This window comes from Mandrillus leucophaeus, unplaced genomic scaffold, assembly GCF_000951045.1.
Source record: "Mandrillus leucophaeus isolate KB7577 unplaced genomic scaffold, Mleu.le_1.0 Scaffold172, whole genome shotgun sequence".
NCBI lineage: Eukaryota > Metazoa > Chordata > Mammalia > Primates > Cercopithecidae > Mandrillus > Mandrillus leucophaeus.
This window is the reverse complement of record NW_012101721.1, coordinates 975190-981247: the sequence shown is the minus strand read 5'-3', so window position 1 is coordinate 981247 and position 6058 is coordinate 975190. Positions and strand designations below refer to the sequence as shown.

The 6058-nt window shown below is 46.1% G+C and overlaps 1 long non-coding RNA gene across 1 annotated transcript; it reads left to right on the top strand.

Annotated features, from left to right (window-relative positions):
• The first annotated feature begins 3263 nt into the window (after window positions 1–3263).
• LOC105537389 lies at window positions 3264–4518 on the top strand. The gene is made up of 2 exons (XR_001005705.1): window positions 3264–3740; window positions 4278–4518. It is a non-coding gene; the product is annotated as an uncharacterized LOC105537389 (long non-coding RNA).
• Window positions 4519–6058: the final 1540 nt, after the last annotated feature.

The following is a 6058-nucleotide window of genomic DNA, read 5'->3' as shown; positions in this document are numbered from 1 at the left end:
GGTTTCACCATTCACAGGATGGTCTTGATCTCCTGACCTCGTGATCCACCTGCCTCGGCCACCCGAAGTGCTGGGATTACAGGTGTGAGCCACTGTGCCCGGCCCCAGTTTTCTTTAATGTTATCAACTTATGCAACTATGGTACATTTATCAAAACTAAGAAATTGGCATTTATGTAATACCATGAACTAACTTACAAACTTTATTTGGATTCACCAATTTTCCTATTTTTTTTTTTTTTTATGTTCCGGGTTCCAGTCAGGAACAGCCTATGAAATCATTCATTGTGACTCTTTAGTGTCCTCTGCTCTGTGAGTTTCTCAGTCTTGTTTTTATGACCTTGACAGTTTTGAGGAGTACTGGTAAGGTATTTTATAGAATGTCCCTCAGTTTGGGTTTGTTTGGTGTTGTCTTATGGTTATTCTGGAGCTATGGTTTTTTAGAAAGACTACTATAGAGGTGAAGAGGGCTTCTCGCTACATCCTGCCAAGGCTATATGATATGAACATGACTGGTCACAGGTGACATTAACATTGGTCACTTGGTTAAGGTGGTGTCTGCTAGGTCTCTCCATGGTGAGGTTATTTCTTCCCCTTCATACACTCTTTGTTAGAAGCTAGTCATTAACTAGCCCGCGTGGGAGTGGGAGAGATTAACCTCTATCTCCTAGAGGAAGCCTTCTTTCTTCTTGAGTTTTCCTCACTTATGTGTCTTGTCTTTGGGGATAAGGGCTTTAAGAATTATAAGATTATTTTCCTTTGAAGTGATGTTAAAGTTATGCTATATTAAAGTTTTGACATTTAATCTGTTTGTACTGTACTTTGTTTAGAACATTCTTCATCATTTAACATGAGCTTGTACAATACAGACAAAGAAGGAGAGAGGGAGAGAGATGAATTTTCTTTGGAGGGTTCTAAAGTTCTTGTTATTTGTAAACTAACTCAAGTACTACAGATGCAATACCCTTTCCTCAGTTGAGAGCAGTTTTAGGAACTGCCTATTGTATTTTAAGATAAGAGACTCCATAGTAGTTCAATTCACATAACTGTAGAATCACAGAACACTAGGCCTGGGCACAATCATCTGCTCTGGTCTCCTCCCTTTACAGATGGGGAAACTGAGGCACAGAGAGGAAGCATGACTTTTCCGAGGTTGCCCAGCCAGTCAGTGGGAAGCTGGGCCTCCTGCTTCTCAGGGTTCTTTTGCTGTAAATTCCTGTCTGACCTCCCCAGTAACAGATGGGATTTACACCGTCTCCCCTCACTCCACGCTCACCCCATCTTCACCCATCCCGCCTCTCTCCAGGGCCTCCCATTTCTCTCGGTAGATCAGGAATAAGGCCTCTATCCAGACCATACTTAGGACAATGCAGGATTGCAAATACCGCCACACCTCAGTCCCACTCAGCCCACACCCGCCACCCTGAGGGCAGAAGGACCTCTCAGGCTTCAGCCACTTCCCTGCATCCCAGCCCACCAACCTCAGCTGTGGCCTGCAAGTCCCACACCTCTTCTAGTCAGGCTCTGGTATAGGATGGAGACGCTGTGGTTTAAAAGTGGAAGCTCTCTAGTAAATCTGGAGTTCACTCTCAGAGACCGCCGTCCCGGAAACAAGGCGATCAATTCCCTTAGAAGACCACACCCGCTTAAAGCCATGGAGGGACTAAGCAAGTAGGTCTTACCTTCTCAGGGGGCAATATGACTCACAGTTTGCATTTGGGAGAGGAAACAGGAAAAACATTGCCCTCTTCCTCCTACCACCCACTTCCCCTGGGGCTAGAAAGTGAAGGGGTAAACATCTGGCTGAATTTGCCCTGCTCAGGAGATAGGTCATGTCTCCCCATGAAAGGAATGAAGCTTAAAATCCCACTGGGCTCCTATGTTCAAAGGGAGTCCAATGATCAAATTCACATGCGAATGCTTTCCAGTGGTTCTCTGGACAATGAAGTTTACAGGAGGTCAGGGGAAGAGCTTTCTCATGCCAGAGGCTAAGGGGTATCCAGGGGTTCAGTCAAAATATCTGACTGGCTGGAGTTTTCACATTGCCCATTTGGACAGTCTTGGCCACAGCTGGGGATCCTACAGGAAGCAGAGCCAAAGGTAATGAAAGCCTCCAAGGAAGCGGCTGCAATTGCGGCTTCAAGGGCACCTCCTGCATGGGGCTTCCACAGTTTGGGCAACCCACGTGGTGACGTGGGTAAAGGTGAGGTTTGGGTGCCTCAGTTTCCCTCTGGGGTTGTGCTTTATCCACATATCCCTCTTGGTGTAGGATCTTCAGTTTTCATGCCTTTTCGCCCCATTAAGATCTCTCAGGAAAGCTCAAGAACTCTTTTATGCTAGCATGTAAATCACCGGCTCGGCCTCAAAATATTAGACCTTTACAGGCATCATTGCTTTTAAACAGGGATAAACATGGTTCTCAACCTTGGCCTTGCAGCAATATCACTTTTGATACATTTATCAAATACAGAAGACTGGGCCCCACTCAAACTCTATAATGTTAAAAACAAAAACAAAAACAAACAAAACTCCACAGGTGAATCTCACTCACCACCAGGCCTCACAGCTATCCCTAGTTTAAGTGAGAAGGTGTCACTGTGTGATTCCCAGACCAGCAGCATCACCTTCACCCGGAGCACAGAAATGCAAATTTTCACCCCGTCTCTACTGAAAATACAAAAAATTAGCCGGGTGTGCCTGTAGGCGCCTGTAGTCCCAGCTACTCGGGAGGCTGAGGCGGGAGAATGGCGTGAACCCGGGAGGCAGAGCTTGCAGTGAGCCGAGATGGCGCCACAGCACTCCAGCCTGGGCGACAGAGCGAGACTCAAAAAAAAAGGAAAAAAGAAAAAAAAAAAAGATACGCAAATTTTCAGCCTGAACAAGACCTCCTGAATCAGAAACTCTGGAGGTGAGGCCTAGCAATCTGATGCATGCCAAAGTTTGAAAACCACTGCCTTAGGCTAAAGGACCAAGGTCTTACTGCGGCATTTTAGTTAAGATTTGGAGTAATGTGGTTGGAACGCAGGGATGTCCTCTGAAACCACACTTGGTCAATGGTCGGCTGCTCTGTAAACACATAGAGCTATCTCTGATTGCTTGTCAATCTATTGAAGCTGTCTCAGACTTGCAGATGATTAGCGGTGTTGGAACCTTTTCTTTCGGTAGGAAAGACAGTGATGATTGACCTAAAGCGGCAGCAACACAGTGGCTAATTAGTGGTGGTGATGGTGGTCATGACTGCCCTCTTCTTTCCACTGATGCCCCACAAGCCACAGACTGTAAGTGAGGGTGGTAGACAGGGCAGAAGCAGAGGATAAGGTGGTGGTAGGGGAAGTTAATGATTTTATTTAAGAGAAATTATACTGAATTAGAGATCATGGAACTCTTGCACACAGTATTTCTGTAACTGTACATTTATCTTAAAAACAGTGATCCCAAAGCATCACTTGAAGCATAGTATCTTTACAGCCTGAAAGCACCGTAAATAAGAAGGATTTCCTGAACATTCAGCTGAAATGTGGTGACATTTCAATTCTATTCAATAAGCACTATTCTTAGTGTTGGGATACATCAATGAACAAGAGACACTGTCTATAACCTCAGGATGTAGGAAGGAAAACAAATCAGCGAGAAGACAACCCCCCTTACCGCCCCTGCCCTTAAAGAGGAGACACAGATGCCCTGTGAACACCTACCACTTGGCTTGATCTGACATCTGGGACTCAGATGAGTCCTCTCTGGGTAAGTGATGTTTAATCTGAAAACTGAAAATTGAACAGGAATCAGTCAGGCAAAGGGATAGAGGAAAGTAAAGGAAAAGGTGGAGAGAAGAACATTCTAGACAGAGAGAAGCACTGGTGTGAAGGCCTGGAGTAGAGAGAAACCCTGGTGTGGAAATTTTAAGAACTGCAAGCTGAATATGTTGTATCCTAGAAAGTATGGGGGGAATATGTTAGGAAATGAGGTTAGAAAGGCAGCCATCCCAGCTCCCACAGGGCCTAGGAAGTTAGATGAAGGATTTAGATTAGGGCCTAAGGGCAATTGGAAGGGCAATTGAAGGATTTAAAGCCATGGAAGAAGATGAGAGATTTGCATAAAATATAAATCTCTTGGCTACATTTGGAAAGTGGATTGGGGGAGGAATTGTGGGTATTTGGAGACAGTCAGGAGATGGGTGTCATATGGATTAAATTTACAAATGTTTGCTTAGGGAAAATATGAAACGAGCTAAGAAATTAGAAGATTAAAATGTGTGCTTCATCTTATGCTCTTTTTCAGCCCTAGTTTCGTTTCTTTGAATGAAACAGCTCTATGAGAGCTCTCTTCAGAGTTTGTATGTTCTCAACACTGTTCCTAGCCAGTGGCATGAATAAATCAACCTACACTAATTGAAAATTAGCTGTGGGCAAACACTTTAAAACACTGCTGGGCACCATGGGGGATTCCAGGAAGGCTCGGTCCTTGCCTGTAAGAAACTAACAATTGAGTAATGAAAATAAACAGAAACTCTTAACTCTTAGCTGTTCATTGAAGATTCAAGCACCATGTGAATAATTATCAAAAAGTGAGGAACTGAATCATAAACACTGTAAAAGGAGAGTTAGAAATGATTTCAGGGAAGTGTAGGTATTGGGCACCTACATCCTTCCTTTGAAGGATGCTGGGAGGTGGGCGGACCCATATGATTGAGAACACATTGAGGGTGGGAGTAGCGTGAGCTTAGGCCTAGTGGTTGCATCCCCATTTGGGGTGACATTTGTCTTGATTTTCAGGGAAGGTTGACTGACCCTCAGACACAATAGAAAAGTATACTAGCTGTTGCCAAAAAACAAGGGGGTAGTGAAATGTTCCCATCTTAATTAGTGGTCACTTTTCTGCCACACCTGCTGGAACTGCAGCAGAATGGGGACATGTGGGTAGACTTGGTTGGGAAGGGAAATGGGGCTGACTTGGGAGAGGCCTGGAAAGGGCAGAGGGGACAGGGAGTGCTGTGGGCCTTCCATAACCCTGGCTGGTCACTCTGGAAATCAAGGTGACTGGGTTTCAGAATGTTACCTAGTGCCGAGGCAGTTTACAAGTTACATATAACAGGAGGGACCATTCTAAAAACTCTATCCCCAAAGCCCCAACTCTTTGCCCCTTAGCATGGAGACAATCTGTTCTTATGTAGGAGTTCAACTGCTCTGAAGGGGACATTGGCTCTGAATTGCTCTCAAGTCTCAAGTATCATTTGCTACTTGATGGCCACCTGCCACCATCCTGGGCAGGGGCTGCGGAGAAGGTTGAAGGGCACAGGGACTGAAACTGTCCTGCAACAGCAGCGTCAGGTCTGGGCTGGGCTGGGAGAAGATGGGCATGCCTCCAGGGTGGCTTCTGCAAGATACTTGTACTGGCTGGTGGACCAGGTTGAGGGACTGTGCAAAGTGATCAAGGTGATGTAGGAGGCGTGCCTCTAAGTTTGGCTGGAAGACGTTTGTCTGCAGGGTGAGTTCAAGGGGACATTGCCTAGGGCAGAGTATCTCCAACTCTGTATGTTCTCTGGAGATGCTTGTGGGGCTGCCTGGACTGAGGGCTAGGGAAGCCAAAGGAGTAGGAAGACCCCAAAGACAGCCTATTGGCCCCACCTGCTCCCTTTTCACTGAAGTTGGGGCTTTTCTATCTGCTTTATATTTTGGAGAACTGCTTAATAATTTATTTGAAAAAGAAAAGGATGCTGCTGACAGAAACCGTTGAAAATCTTTGTCGTTTGAACAGCCTTTTCACAACGTGCTCTTTTGGTCCCATGCCTACCATGCTTGAAGGCATGTCCCTAAAATAGGGGAGGTCCTTGACTCTCAGACACCAACAGGGATGACAGTACTGAACCCAGGACCTGCTCAGTGTGTACATACTCTGCTGGAGTGCTGGGATGCAACTCTGCTGGGGTTGCCGGGAGCAGGGATGGGAGCAGGAGCCAGTGAATTGCCAGCAGGAGGAAGAACAATGGGCTAGTGTGAGTGCTGCCTGAGGGGGCCTGTGGAGGTGACAGTCCACCGGGGCTGCGGAGGCGTGTTTGTCCA